Genomic DNA, 15,621 nt, shown 5'->3' with positions numbered 1-15,621 from the left:
CACCCCAGTCATCTTCATCAATATTTTTCAACTCAGCATATTGTTCAAAGGCTTGGATATGGACATCTGGATCATCCTTCTTCCCACCCTTGAATATTGGAAAAGAAATTTTTAATGAAGAGGTATAATCATGTCGGTCAGCATTTTCTTTGCCTCTTCTGACCTTCGGAACCTGACTCCGTCTTGAGGACTTTTTGTAATGGTTTGTATCTGCATCCCAATCAATTTCCTCATCTGTCTCAGTTTTTGTCTCCTCCCTGGCTTTTCTACTGGAACTGTGGCAACTACCCTTGCTGCCTTTGGCCCCATCATCCCTCTGTGTGGCTCGAGAACTCCTCACCTTGCGTTCTTCCCTCTCAGCTCTTCTCCTTCTGAATTGACTGGAGTGCTGAGAGTCCTTAGCCTCATCAGCATGATTGTGCTCCTCCTGAGCCTCAGTTTTAGTCGCCGGGTCCTTCTTAGGATCAGAGTCACGTTTGGATTCCTCAGGAACAGGGTCAACGCGGTATGATGGTTTTTGACCACGACTGGTTTTGGGCACCATTCTTCAACTGAAAATCCTAACTGGGAGAAGAGTTTTTTGGTTAATGAGCAACAACTCTAACCACCGTGATCACCAAAATGGAATTGGAGCTGATCTCTTCAGATAGCTAATTCCAATGTTAGAATTTAAAGCTAATGGTAAGTCGTAGGTTCAGTCAGGAAAACTGGAATAGAGACCAGAACTAGACTGAAATGGTTATCTGAACTGAATTAGCCAACTGAAAGGATAGACAAACTGAACAACTGGAAAAGTGATTGCAGTTTCAGATTCATATTCAGGATAATCTGTACAAGATGGAATGGTTTAAAGTTAGAATAATTACATAGTAAGGATTACAAGATTACAAGCGAATAGATTGCTGCTAGGAAATTGCTCAAAGGTTAAGCCAAAAAGAACTCCAAAGTAGCGAGAAATAAGCAGCCCGATTACAATGTAATGGGTCCTATTTATAGCCCTCTAGAAGTTACTGTGGTAACTGCCGTGGTAATTACTGACTGATCCACTGTTTGGCTTCCAGGAGACAGTTCCCGCCTGCTGAGACTGTCTTTGCCTTCTACTCTCTCTCTCTCTCTCTCTCTCTCTCTCTCTCTCTCTCTCTCTCTCTCTCTCTCTCTCTCTCTCTCTCTCTCTCTCTCTCTCTCTCTCTCTCTCTCTCTCTCTCTCTGTGCCATGGTGGGCTTGCCCTTTATGGTGCGGCGGGCGTGAACAAGCTCTTACTTGGAGAAAAGAAGGGGGGAGGCCGGCACGTAGCAGGTAGTGACTGATGCCAAATACCTGCACAATCTGATTTGCCTTCTTGGTCGTAGGTTGCGGTGGTCTCTCTCTCTCTCTAGAGAGAGAGAGAGAGAGACGGAATATTGGGTCCCAACCACCCTCAAGGACCCCCTTGCTTTGTTGCTAGAGCAAGTACTTGCTTTATTTCTTGCACAATGCTATTACAATGATCTTGGATGCTGGTATGCTGATCGGAACTTGATGTGAATGCTTGGTTCTACTGAGATACTGAAGGGTATTGAGGTAGATGCTTAGTACTTGAGAGGCTAAGCGTTGAAGACTGCGGGGTACTTTGGTGCTGGGTACTGATGGTACTACGAGGCTATGGGCTGAATATTGCAAGGACTTTGGTGCTTTGGTTCTACGGGTACTTTTGGTGCTGCTGAAATGCTAAGGTTGAATGCTGACTCTAGGCTTGACTTGGATCTAAAACTTGAAAATGATGATGGTGCTCTGAAATTGATGCAAAAAGGGCTGGAAATGGATGATACTGAAAAACGCCACACTGTTAGGGCTGAAATATTAACGCTAAGGTTGAATGCTGACTCTAGGCTTGACTTGGATCTAAAACCTGAAAATGATGATGGTGTTGTGAAATTGATGCAAAAAGGGCTGGGAAAACGCCACACTGTTAGGCCTGAAATATTAGCGCTCGCTAACTTGAGACTTCATGATGAAAACGTTGGCTGATGCTGATCGAGGTGCTATGGGTGCTACGGATACTAACATGCATTGATGATGAAGGGCTGAAGCAAAACACTAGAGGAATGGGTTGAAAACGTTGATGCACTTGCTGGTAATTGAGGTACTGAGAGGTATTGTGATACTCTCTCTCTCTCTCTCTCTCTCTCTCTCTCTCTCTCTCTCTCTCTCTCTCTCTCTCTCTCTCTCTCTCTCTCTCTCTCTCTCTCTCTCTCTTGTTGAGATGTCGAGCTCTACACCTTGAGCTGGCATCCACTACGGGTCTTGGCCGCTTACGGCATTTACTCACTGGCGCGTTAGGTGACCGACCAGTGATTCTACAACTGGACTACACTTATAGTGCCAGCCTAGTACGCTTCTAGCGAGTTCATACTTAGTGACCGCATGTACATATGTGCTACTTTTCAGCTTTAGCACTTAGTCATTTTGTACTCTCTTTTCTGTAAAGAAGAAGAAGAAGCTTTCCATCTTTGTGTGCTTTGTGCTTGTCTTGTGTAGCTCTCTTGCATCCTCATTCTTTACATGGTATCAGAGCTTGGTGCAGGCAAGAGAGGCTAAGAGAGCAAGAGCATCACAATCCCTTTGTTCGCAATCCACGACCAGATGCCGAAGGCGCCTCGCGTAGCGAAAAAAATTTTAGGGGTTTTTCGCACAAGTTTCTGAACAGGTCTCCAAAGTGCAGTATACAGAGATTTACTGTACAAGTACAGTGGTTGTATGTACGCTTGATTGTGGACACTCATTGAGTGTAGAAAGCGTTACAGGTGGCAGGGGAAACCAGTTTCAAGGCAGGGGGAGTCAAAGAGGTCGTGGTGCAGGATCAAGCAAGCAGCAACATACTCCAGATAGTAGAGAATGTTGGACTTGTGGTGAAAGAGGTCACATGTCACGTGACTGTCCAAAGGTAAAAGCAAGTAGAAAGAGAGAACATGGCAACTATGCATCTACTAGCAGAGATGCAGATGACAGCAAAAACGAGCGCATGTTTGTTATGCAGCATGTAATGAATACAATGACTGCAGAGAATTCCACCCAAGATGATGTTTGGTATGTGGATTCAGGTGCCTCTAATCATATGACGTCTCGTGGAGAGTGGTTTAGAGATATGCGCAAACCAGATGTGTCAGGCTATGTGCAGACAGGAGATGACACAGCTCACCCCATTGCTCATGTAGGGGACATACCTCTAAATACGAAGAGTGGGAAATCAAAGTACTTAGCAGATGTACTTCATGTCCCAAAAATTACAAAGAATCTTGTTTCTGTTGGACAAATGGTTGAGCAGGGTTTGCAGGTTCGCTTCAATCCAAATGGCTGTTATGTAGAAGATTTCCAGAATGGCTGTAAGCTGATCACAGAGGGCAAATGTGTGGGCAGAATGTTTACGCTGAATGTAGACATGCCTGAGGTAAAAGCTGCATTATTTGCACAGGGCATAGGTGTTGTGGCTGATGTTGACATTTGGCACAAACGCATTGGCCATGTCAATGAGCAGAGATTGCGCAGCATGCAATCAAAACAGATTGTAAAAGGTTTGCCCAAATTCAAGGTGGATGGTATGCATAAAGTGTGTGCAGCATGCCAGTTTGGAAAACAGTCAAAGGGCTCATTTCCACATGAGCGCAATGTATGTAAAAGGCCACTTGAGGTGGTGCACACAGATGTTTGGGGTCCAACCGATACTGCAAGTATACATGGTTGCAGGTATTATGTCTCTTTCATTGATGACCATACAAGGAAAGTATGGGTCTACTTCATGCGTAACAAAAGTGAAGTGTTTGGTCACTTTCAAGACTTCAAAGTCATGATTGAGAAGGAGACAGATATGCAAATCAAGACATTGAGGTCAGATGGAGGGGGAGAGTACTTCTCCAATGATTTTTCAGATTTTCTGCGAATGCATGGTATACACAGGCAGTTTACATGCAGATATACTCCACAGCAGAATGGGGTCGCAGAAAGGAAAAACAGGCACATTGAAGAGGTTGCACGTGCATTGATGAATGAGAAGAACATGCCTCATCATTTCTGGGCTGAAGCTGTAAATACAGCTGTGTACATTATGAACAGGACACCTACAGCTGCGGTGCATGATGTAACACCTGAGGAAAAGTTTACAGGTACAAAGCCTGATTTGGCACACTTGAAAGTGTTTGGCTGCATAGCTTACGTGCATGTACCAGATGAGTTGCGTAGGAAATTGGATCCTAAAGCAGAGAAATGTATTCTTGTGGGATATTCCCTTGAACAAAAGGGGTATAGGTGCTACAATCCTACTACACGAGAATTACGAGTGAGCAGAGATGTAGTCTTTGATGAGATGAGCAGCTGGTACAGTAATGCACATGGCACTATTGGGGCTAATGTAAAAGATGATGTGGTTGTACAAAATGTGAGGCCACAGTCACAGGTTTTGAGTGGACCACAAGAGTCCTCTTCTCGTGGCTCTGTTGAGAAACCATGGAATGGTAGACTACGTACGCAGGTTACTCCACCAACAGGTACAGGGAATGTATCACGAAAAGGAAAGGAAAAGGTTGATGAACCTCCCTTTATGGTTGATGCATCATCAGGTTTTTCACATGTAGACATGGATTCAGATGGTTCTGAACAAAGTCTTGATGAGGAATTTGGAATTCCGGCTGTCAGGACACCTGGTGTAAGGAAAGTACAAGAAGATGCTAGAGGACAAAGGAGTGACCAAGGACCGCGCAGATCTAATAGAGTCAGAAATCCAGTTCAGAAATTGACTTATGATGGGTATCTAGCGCATCACCAAGCCTACATGGCTAAGGTGATACAGGATGTGGAGCCCACATGTTTTGAGGATGCAGTTGGAAATGTGCATTGGGATGATGCAATGAATGAGAGATGGCTGCATTGGAAGCAAATGACACATGGGAGTTGGTGCCATTGCCAAGTGGCAAGAAAGCTATTGGCTGTAAATGGGTGTATAAAACCAAGCATAAGGCTGATGGTAACATTGAGCGTCACAAGGCAAGGCTGGTCGCAAAGGGTTATGCACAGACGTATGGCATAGACTATGAGGAGACCTTTGCTCCCGTGGCAAAGATGACGACTGTGAGAGCTGTCATAGCAGTGGCTGCATCTAGAGGATGGATTATGCATCAAATGGATGTAAAGAATGCCTTCTTGAATGGTGAGTTGCAAGAGGAAGTGTATATGGATCAGCCACCTGGTTATGTCGATCCAGGTTACCTAGATTATGTATGCAGACTTCTCAAAGCTTTGTATGGTTTGAAGCAGGGCTCTAGAGCATGGTATGACAGGATTGCCAAGTATCTTGTCAGTATTGGTTTTAGGAGAGCTCATGCTGATCATTCACTCTATGTACGTGAGAGTGATGTGGGGATTGTGGTCATTACCATATATGTAGATGACCTTATTATTGTTGGTGACAATGCTATGGAGATTGACCATGTGAAGGGTCTTCTCAAACAAGAGTTTGAAATGAAAGATTTGGGCGAGTTGCGCTACTTTCTTGGCATTGAGGTGATCAGGACTCCAGAGGGTGTCTGGCTGTCACAGAGACAATATGCTTTGGACATGTTGTCAAAGTATGGTATGGCTGATTGTAAGCCGATTTCCATTCCCTTGGATGTGAATGCAAAGCTGAGTGCAGAGAAGGGTGATGTTGTTGAGGATGTCAATATGTACAGGAAGATGGTGGGTAGTCTAATCTACTTGACTATCACATGGCCAGACTTGAGCTACACAGTAGGCTTGGAGAGTCAGTTCATGCAGCTTCCGAGGAAGCCACATTTGGATGGAGTACGACGCACACTTAGGTACGTGCAAGGGACTCTTGACTACGCATTGTTCTATGCAGCAGATGCACCATTAGCATTGTATGGGTATACAGATGCAGATTGGGCAGGTAGCATTGTTGATAGGAGATCTACGAGTGGCTTCATGTTCTCTTTTGGGAGTGCTGCTGTTACTTGGAGTAGCAAAAAGCAGCCTACGGTTGCTTTATCGAGCACAGAGGCCGAGTACAGAGGTGCAGCAGTTGCGGCGTGCGAGGTAGCTTGGCTACGCACATTACTTGAGGACTTGGGAGTGCAGGTGGACCAGCAGATTGTCATTCATTGTGACAACCTCAGCAGCATGCAGTTGGCTAGGAATCCTGTGTTCCATGCTAGGACCAAACACATAGAGGTCCATTACCACTACGTTCGAGAGCGAGTGTTGGCGGGCGACATCGACTTGGTCTACGTCAGCACAGAGGAGCAGATAGCGGATATCTTTACCAAGGCCCTCGGAGCTGAGAAGCTTCGACGTTTCCAGACTATGCTTGGACTCTGCGACATGCAGAGCTCGAGGGGGAGTGTTAAGATGTTGAGCTCTACACCTTGAGCTGGCATCCACTACGGGTCTTGGCCGCTTACGGCATTTACTCACTGGCGCGTTAGGTGACCGACACGGAGGATCTCTGCCAGTGATTCTACAGCTGGACTACACTTATAGTGTCAGCCTAGTACGCTTCTAGCGAGTTCACACTTAGTGACCGCATGTACATATGTGCTACTTTTCAGCTTTAGCACTTAGTCATTTTGTACTCTCTTTTCTGTAAAGAAGAAGAAGAAGCTTTCCATCTCTGTGTGCTTTTTTCTTGTCTTTTGTAGCTCTCTTGCATCCTCATTCTTTACATCTCTCTCTCTCTCTCTCTCTCTCTCTCTCTCTCTCTCTCTCTCTCTCTCTCTCTCTCTCTCTCGTGTCTTGCCCTTGAAGCGCCCCCAGGGCTGCGTATAGCCCCTGTCACACTGGGGCACCCAAAGTGCGTACAAGCAGATGTGGCGCCGCCTTATTCGTCTGCCAAAAAGTGGATTTGGGCTCAAAACCTTTGTTAGATGGCCGGCCTCACTAGCCAGCCAACTTTTCAAAGTGGTGGCCATCCCTCAAAAAGTAGGGCGCAAACGCAGGTCGTAGGTCTTGAACTTTGAATGTAAGCTCAAGAGTCGGATGGTCAAACACCTTGCCTATCGGTGTTTCCATGAGGAAAAGATCCAACTTATAAAATATAACTCAATGTGACACCAATTGGGTGCCCACCTCCAAAAATTCAGGCTGGCAGGCGGCCCAGTGTGACAAGGGCCTATGCAGGCACTTAAAACTGGGTCAAGCAGTCCTAATAGAGCCCCACGATTTTGATGAAATACAAAGCTAAAGTGCCACTTATTATTAAAATGACTTAACAGATGGTTCACGTGCTAGTACTTGCCTATATACTGAACTGGGTGGGTTATGCAACTATGACCTGCCTAGGCATGCACATCCTGCTAGAGACACACTGTACTGTGCAAGAGAGGGTTATGCAACTATGACCTGCCTAGGCATGCATGTCCTGCTAGAGGCTCACAAGGTGCCAGGCTAGGTCCTAAGCTAAACTATGACTGACGCTAGGCTGTAGTAGAAGCTTGTCCACGTGGCGCAATTGCAGTGCGCACGTGATTCTCTCTCTCTCTCTCTCTCTCTCTCTCTCTCTCTCTCTCTCTCTCTCTCTCTCTCTCTCTCTCTCTCTCTCTCTCTCTCTCTCTCTCTCTCTCTCTCTCTCTCTCTCTCCGCATGTGTGTGCAAGAAACCCTAGTAGCAGCACCACCAGTCCCTTCTTCCTCTACTTCGTCGACCTCCCCCTGGGCGAGGGGCTGCCCTGCGGGGGGTTCCAAGTCTAGCTAGCATTGCCCTACTCCAGCATTGTCGCATCGCTGCTCCAGCACCGCCACCCTGTTCAGCCACTGTCGCATCAACTGTTGCGTCTATACATCTCTTCACGGGCTCCCTCCCATACCCACTCCTTCCCATACCCGTTCTCGCCACGGCTCGTCCTCATCACTCGCTGTCCTCTACGTTTTATTTCCCCTAATATTAACTAATAAGAGGCCTTTCCCACCCTGAGACTACTGACAGCCCACCCTTGGGTCTTCTAAGCAGCAGCCATGGCCACTTGAGTTTCATCCTGAGGCAAGCTCACCTTCGTAGGGGTTGTAGCAACACCCCCGAAGAAGCAGGAAAACATTGTCGGCCTTTAAAATGAAGTCAAAAAACTTCGCAAGGAGAATGAGGAGCTGAAGCAAACACTTGTTGCCATCGAGACACCACTTGCTACAATGGAAAACGGTAAGAAAGAAGAGATGTAAGAGATGGAAGTGAAGTTCAATAAAACAAAGGCGGAAGTGGAGACCATACTCACAAAGGAGGTCAAAACTCAAGTGCAAGAGGTAATATTTCGCAAGGTCGAAGACCGTGTGGCATCCATTCTATGCGAGCGACAACGACAAGAGGACATCTCCCTCAATGTTCGCATCGTTGAGCTCCCAAGTGACTGGAAAGGGGAGGGGGATCTCAAGTTTCACGTGTGCTTTGCCCGTATCCAAGCAATAACCCACTTGGTACAATGGGATCCAACAATAATCACCTCTTTTACACATGAGCATCGCACCAATCATGCAATCCTCACTTTCAAGACCAAGTCGGATCGCATCAAACTCCTTGAGCAATCAAGCCTTCTCAAGAATACTAAAATTTAGTTTGCAAAAGATCTCACACCCGCCCAACTCAAACAAAAGAAGGCAAAACTCCATAAGATGTGAGAAGCATGCACGGTAGGGAAATGGGCAGTCTATCGAGGAGGTAAAGCCATTATTCAGGAGTTTCGAACTCCCAAGCCGGCTCCCTCCTCACCTTCCCCTTCTTAGTTTTGTTCATTTTAGCTTTTCCTTTTGACACCTCTTTGGACCCTCAGTTTCCTTAACTGAGATGTATCTCATGATCCTCCCATTTAGAAGAACCCCTTTGTAATGCTTTGATTTTGGTCTCATGGGTCACATCTGACCTTTGCGGACGATAATTCAATCTATCTCTCTCTCTGTGTGCGTGGCCTCGTTTGTCCCCATCCCTCGTTGTTTGTGCTATTCACCCTACCATAGCCTTGGTTATTCACATTATAAGGGGGCCCTTTGGCGTTTATGGGGTGGCCCAAATGGCCACCCCCTTTCCAAAGGCCTTATTCCCACATAGCATGGGATTATACACAATAAAGATGCATTGATTGATCCAAAGTCAAGTCCCAAGAGGGTAACAAAAGCTCCTTCAGCATTTTTTTTATTTTTTTTTTCATCAAAATTTTAAAGCATGCACAAGTTTCCATGCCAAAAGCAAGAAGGTGTAGCCCAAGGCTTTCTGAACCGAGTCCTCACAATGCTAGTATAAGGGGTATGAGCCTCCCGAGAACGGCCACGGGAGGGGACCCCCCACCTAGACACGCTAGCCTCACTCCACGCACTCGCGCATCGTGGGGACTCCACGCAAGGTTCCCCGGGGCACGCTATGACCCTCCGTGAGTGCGGCAGAGCCTGAGGCTACGTGGGGCTAGCGACCCGGAACTCAAGACCCGCGAAACGCAAACGGCCGTCGCCCCATGGAACGCAACCATGCCCGAGCCGGGCCCCCGTGAAGGCAACTCGACCCGAGCCGGTCCCGTCCGAGCCGGGCCCTCCTGAGCCGGTGCCGTCCGCGCCAGGACCCCTTGAAGCAACACCTCGACCCGAGCCGGTCCCGTCCGAGCCGGGCCCTCCTGAGCCGGTGCCGTCCGCGCCAGGACCCCTTGAAGAAACACCCCGACCTGAGCCGGTCCCGATCCGAGCCAGGCCCCTTGAAGACAAAACGTCCCCTCCCCGACGCGCACAGATTCTGGGGCGTCACACTTGGTATTAGAGCTCCAGGTTCCGTCCAGAGCTCCAAGCAAAGAGCTGCAGATCGACGTGCCCGACGCGCACGATCCTCACGACGACTCCAACCTCAATGGCCCGGGTCGTCAAAATCTTGGTACAAAGAGCTCCAGGAAAAACAACCCACGTCCTCCATCCCCGTGACGCGTCCAAACCCCGGGCCATCACCCGTGACCCGCGCCAGCCCCGATCCGAGCCGGGCACCTCCACATGATAAAAAGGAAAGATGCGAGCCAGACAGGGCTCTTCAGGACGCGCCCAACCCGCGGGCCGTCACACCTCCAACATGAAAGATGCGAGCCAGACAGGGCTCTTTATAACAAAACCAGAGAACCACCAAAAACGCGACGAACCAAGCCAACGGTGTTCGTCGCGCCCCGGCCACTTTTGTGGCCCATGCTGAGCTGAAGACCCATTCAAGTCTACAAAGAGACCACAGGGCCCCGAGCTTGCCCTCCAAATGACGTCCAAACAGGGACCAACTTCGCAAGTGTTGCATTGCGACGGACTCTCCTTCACATTCGGCTTTCAAGAAGTCTCCGCGCGGGCCAACGCAGCAGGTGGCTCCGCGCACATCGGGTTACCTATTCGGGGAATGCTCAAGTATGGGGAATTCTACTTGGGTGTTCAAAGCATACTTTTTTCAGCCTTCTGCCAAAAATCCAAAAATACACACACACTCACTTTATTCTCAAAAGTACAAAAACAAAGCATGCCTACTTACTTGCATTTTGGGAACAGTTTTGCTCACTTGCACTTATATGCACCCCTTAGTCCCTTGGCCTCATGCATAGCCAAGCTCTCTTTTCCCCACGTTCGACGAGGACGTCGAACTCTCTTCAACCGGGGGTGTATATAAGGGGTATGAGCCTCCCGAGAACGGCCACGGGAGGGGACCCCCCACCTAGACACGCTAGCCTCACTCCACGCACTCGCGCACCGTGGGGACTCCACGCAAGGTTCCCCGGGGCACGCTATGACCCTCCGTGAGTGCGGCGGAGCCTGAGGCTACGTGGGGCTAGGGACCCGGAACGCAAGACCCGCGAAACGCAAACAGCCGTCGCCCCATGGAATGCAACCACGCCCGAGCCGGTCCCGTCCGAGCCGGGCCCTCCTGAGCCGGTGCCGTCCGCGCCAGGACCCCTTGAAGCAACACCTCGACCCGAGCCGGTCCCGTCCGAGCCGGGCCCTCCTGAGCCGGTGCCGTCCGCGCCAGGACCCCTTGAAGAAACACCCCGACCTGAGCCGGTCCCGATCCGAGCCAGGCCCCTTGAAGACAAAACACCCCCTCCGCGACGCGCCCAGATCCTGGGGCGTCACAGCTAGGCCTTAAAGCGTGGACATACTCAATTGGAGAAGCGAAGCCCTTGCCAAGCCAATAAAGCTGACAAATTCCGATGTCCGGAAAAGCCCTTGCCAAGTTGATAAAGCTTACAACATCCAATATTTGGGAAAGACCTTTCCAAGCCGATAAAGCTTACGAAGTCCGATGGCCAAGAAAGCCCTTGCCAAGCCGATAAAGCTTAGAGAAGTCGGATGAGACTACCGTGAGCACAATTTCTAACATGAAATCAACAAGATGTAGGTAGAGGAATTCAAATACGAGCCATTCAACGACATGCACAGCTCAAGCACGTCGGCATAACAATCGAGAGGCAAGCAAGGCCTTGCAGAGCAAAGAGGCTTTGATACTCTCAAATTCAACAAAAATTGAATTTATATGACTTTCGAGTGGCGTAAGCAGTTTAAATTCAATATTTTAATTTTGATATGCTAGGAAAACAAAGCATGGTCTTTCCGTGAACTAATAAAAGTTCTCCTTAAGCAAGGCTATCATGGCTTGAACCGTGAAATTTTTCTCAGGCATGGCTTGTTAATGTCTGCAGAAGCATCAAATGGCTATGAGCATATAGAAGCTCCATCAAGTTTCATTCTTACGATGTCCTTATGTGAAGCAAGACTTCAATTTTAGGCATATTGCATAGTAGCTTCCAAATTTTAGGATATGCTATCAACAAACGAACTTGGAGGGACTTTGTAATGTGTCTGAAAATGGTCTCTCACCGTGTGTCACCATGAACAAAGTGCCAAGAGCGCTTTCATGATTCATTTACACACGACAATTCTAGATCTCATGGCTATGAGCCAGCAAGGACAATAAAATCAGACTGAAATTCACTCTTATCTGAGCATGTGCTTTCTGATTTTGAGACAACTTTCCATGAATGGAAGATAAAGTTAGACGATTTCAAGTTCTTTTTTTTTTTTTGAACCTTTAATTTGGAAGGATCTCTTGCTGTGCAAAACAAAGTGCTTTGAACGACATAACAAAAAGCAAGGCTTCCTCGTTGACTTTGGATCAAGGGCAATGGCACATAGGTTTGGGAATTGGCATTCTTGTATGACAAGTTCAAATCGTTCTTAAATGTCTCAACTTTAGCTTTGGATAGTGTAAGACAAACGTATCGGCTCAAACCATTGAGGCCATAATTGTTGCCAAGGGCTTATCACTCCATTTTTATGAGTTGTATGCACGACATGCCAATAAGGTGGACTTGATTTAACTCAATCAATGTTTATGCTTCTGCTTTAACACTAGATACTCTATTAAGGACAACATTCTCCACCTAATGGTCAAGATGGATCAATTTGACGTGGTCTCTATGAGCACTAGAATCTCATGCTTCTTTAAGATAAGGTAAGATCTTGTCATAAAATCTAATATCTAACCAACCCAAATGATTTTCTCATATTAAATTGATCATTTAATGTGGAAAAATAAACAGGAACAAGGGTTAGAACCTAGACATGTGCTTTCAGATCTATCTCAACACGGGGTCAATGGTAAAGGGGTCCAAATGAGAGATGGTCTATCAAAGAGCAAGGCTAACCAATGGATCTTAAAAGACCTTATGGTCCTTGTCGTGCCTAATGATTGAGATGCTTGAAGTGCTTGATAATTGAGATGCTTGAGGTGCTTGTCATGCTTGAGATGCTAGGGTTGTACTTGAGGTGGGAACCCAGCCCAAGCTTGAGGGGCTTAAGGGCTGTGCTTGTGGTGAGAAATGGACCCAAGGTTGAGGGGCTAGAGGTGTCACAAAAGTCAAAGCATATCCCTACAAGGAGGGGGCGAGCCATGCAAGAAGGGGGGGTGGTTGCTTGACCACTCTCTCTCCCAAAGGGCACCACTTGCCCAAGAAGCAAGTAGGACACATGTCAAGCCCCTAGCTAGGTTACCCTCAAGGAGTGTCCAAAGCCTATTGGTTGGCCTCTCAAAGAGTCCAATGATAATTAAGTAGATTTAATTAATTGATTTTGCATTTATCAAGTACTCTCTTTCAAAGGGGAAAGGGGGACACTTGTCCCAAGACTAGCATGCTTGCTTGGTATGCATCCTACATGTGCTTGGCCAGGCTTGCAGAGGTCCAATGAGCTTTAAGCTTGTGTTATCAGAATGGCAGTAGAGTATGGATTGGATCTCAATCACAATCTCAAACAGAGAGTGGAGGAGTTAATGTAGCTAGATGAGTTGAGACAGAGGGCTATGATGGAACAAGAAATTGTTCAGCAAAGAAGGAAACACAGACACAACAGAAGAATCAAAACCAGGGAATTCCAAAAAGGAGATTTGGTTCTACTATATCAATCTAAATTGGGTCCTAAGAAATCAAACTTAAAAATAGCTTGGGCAAGTCCATACAAGGTGGATTGGGTGTTTTCTAACGGCACAGTAAGACTGAAAGACTTATCTGGATTACTGTTGTCAGGGGTATATAATGGGGCCAAAATCAAGCTCTATTATTCAGAAGACAAAGAGACTTCCAGGGATAAGGGTACTAGTAGTCTGGGAACTGAAGACCAAGAAATTCCAGAATCATCTATTTTAAGCCTTTTTCATGTACAGCCAGTTCCAAAGCCAGTCAAAAGGTTAGATCTCAGTACGACAAACCATGTCACTACCAAAATCAGTGCTATGGTATATGGTAGGAAAGTGTCGGTAACTCCTGAAAATATTGCTTTTGCATTCAAGATGCCAAATGAGCCAAAGCCATCTGTGGCAACAGCAGAACATATTAGTGCAGCTCTGATAGAAGATGATGCTGCCAAGAAGAAACGCAAAGCCAGTGTGCAAGGAGTTCCAGTAGTAGCGGGTCTGGTCGTCCCCGCTACTTGTCGCTTTGTGGCTGAGGCTGTGAGTCTCAAAAACAACCCGACTTATGTGTCAAAAAACCTGTTTGCTATGCTATTGGCAAAGAGATTAGATGCCACAGTTTTAATTAATCTATGTCAGATTCTGTCACATAATGTGCTTCAACAGATTGCTAAGTTGAGGTCCCATACTGTTTTCAAAGCCTGGTATGTTTGGCAGTGTCTTTATTGGGCTCATGACCAGGTAAGGATGGCCTGGAGCCAAAAGCCCTTCCAAGCAACTAACAATGTGGATTTATCATCAGATGGAAAAGCCCCAAATAACCAATTAGCTCTCACTGGACAGAAGAGGAAGGCCACGCAGGAGAAAGCTGGTAGTTCTAAGAGGCAGAAAACTACATTGGCCAAGAGCAATGCTTTCCTAAAGCAACTCAAAAGTCAAGTCAAAACTGTGTCTACTGAAAAATCCCCAGTAGACTAAGCTTCGAGACTAAGCTTCGGCTAGCCAGACAGACCAGCCTCCAGTCCAGACCACTGGTGGAACCAGCCAGCAAGCAGGGCAAAGATCAACGACCACCAGTGCAGAAAAAGACAAGCCAGACAGGACCGATGTTGACCAGCCCGGTGGTTCAGACTGATAAGGGAAAAGGACCAGCACCTTCTAGTCCAATTGGTAAAGTTTCCATCCCTTACAGTGAATTGGCTTTGACTTTAACCAAGAAGGACGGGTTACAACAGATGTTGACTCATCCGCTCAGAGGTCGATTAGTCCTACATAAACCTGATTCCACCACATTACCATATACGGCCCCTGTCACAGTTTATGAGCCAGTTGCCTGTGACCCAGCAACGGTGAATGATGGTTGTTCAGTACTTATTTAGTCGTCCTGGAACACAATTGTTAATGTTATACAACAAATGTTGGATGCCTCAGTGCGTAATGATGAATTGACCAAGTTAAGGTCGAACTGAGGGATAATGAGCAGCAAGGTGAGAAGTTGAAGCAGGATATAGGAGCACAGTCCCTGCGGCACAGTATCCTTGAAAATCAATCAGCTAGGACCATTCAAACTTTAGAAAATAAGTTGTCAAAGATGGAGTCTGAGATGAGGGTGTTAAAAGAAGAAAAGGCAGAGACTGAGAGAGCTGCTCTGAAAGATTCAAAACCATGCTACGAATGAAGAGAGTTGATTTCAACTCATTGTTGATCAGCCACGCTGCATTGAAAGCCACTTTAACTGAAAGATATATCTATAATAATTTGGCCGATATCCTGAATCCAGAGGGAAATGTTCTTTTCAATATAGATAATCTGAGGGTGCTCATAGAAACAATGCAGAGTGATTTGCAAGATAAACTTTCTGAATACAACAATGCTTTGGCAAATCAGGCAATCTTGGACTATATTGAACAGCAGAATAACCTCGATGAGAATGATGATAAAGCAGCAGAGGAGAAAGAGGAGGAGGATGAACCAGCAGAAAGGCATGATGATGACAACTCTCCTCCATCTCCGCCTTCAGGATCTGGTGTTGGTGGATCAGCTGCAATAGGGGGCAATCAGCCCAATACAGACCAGCCAGACCAATATAGGGGTCCGCAGTCGGGAGATCAACAGGCTGGAGATCAACAACCAAGCAACACTGGAGATTCACCAATACACCAGTCACAGCAAAGTTCAGATGTGAAGGGGAAAGGTAAAGC

The sequence above is a fragment of the Adiantum capillus-veneris genome, chromosome 21, assembly GCF_014529385.1.
Source record: "Adiantum capillus-veneris isolate H3 chromosome 21, ASM1452938v2, whole genome shotgun sequence".
In the NCBI taxonomy this organism is placed as follows: Eukaryota; Viridiplantae; Streptophyta; class Polypodiopsida; order Polypodiales; family Pteridaceae; genus Adiantum; species Adiantum capillus-veneris.
This window is presented reverse-complemented; position numbering follows the sequence as displayed.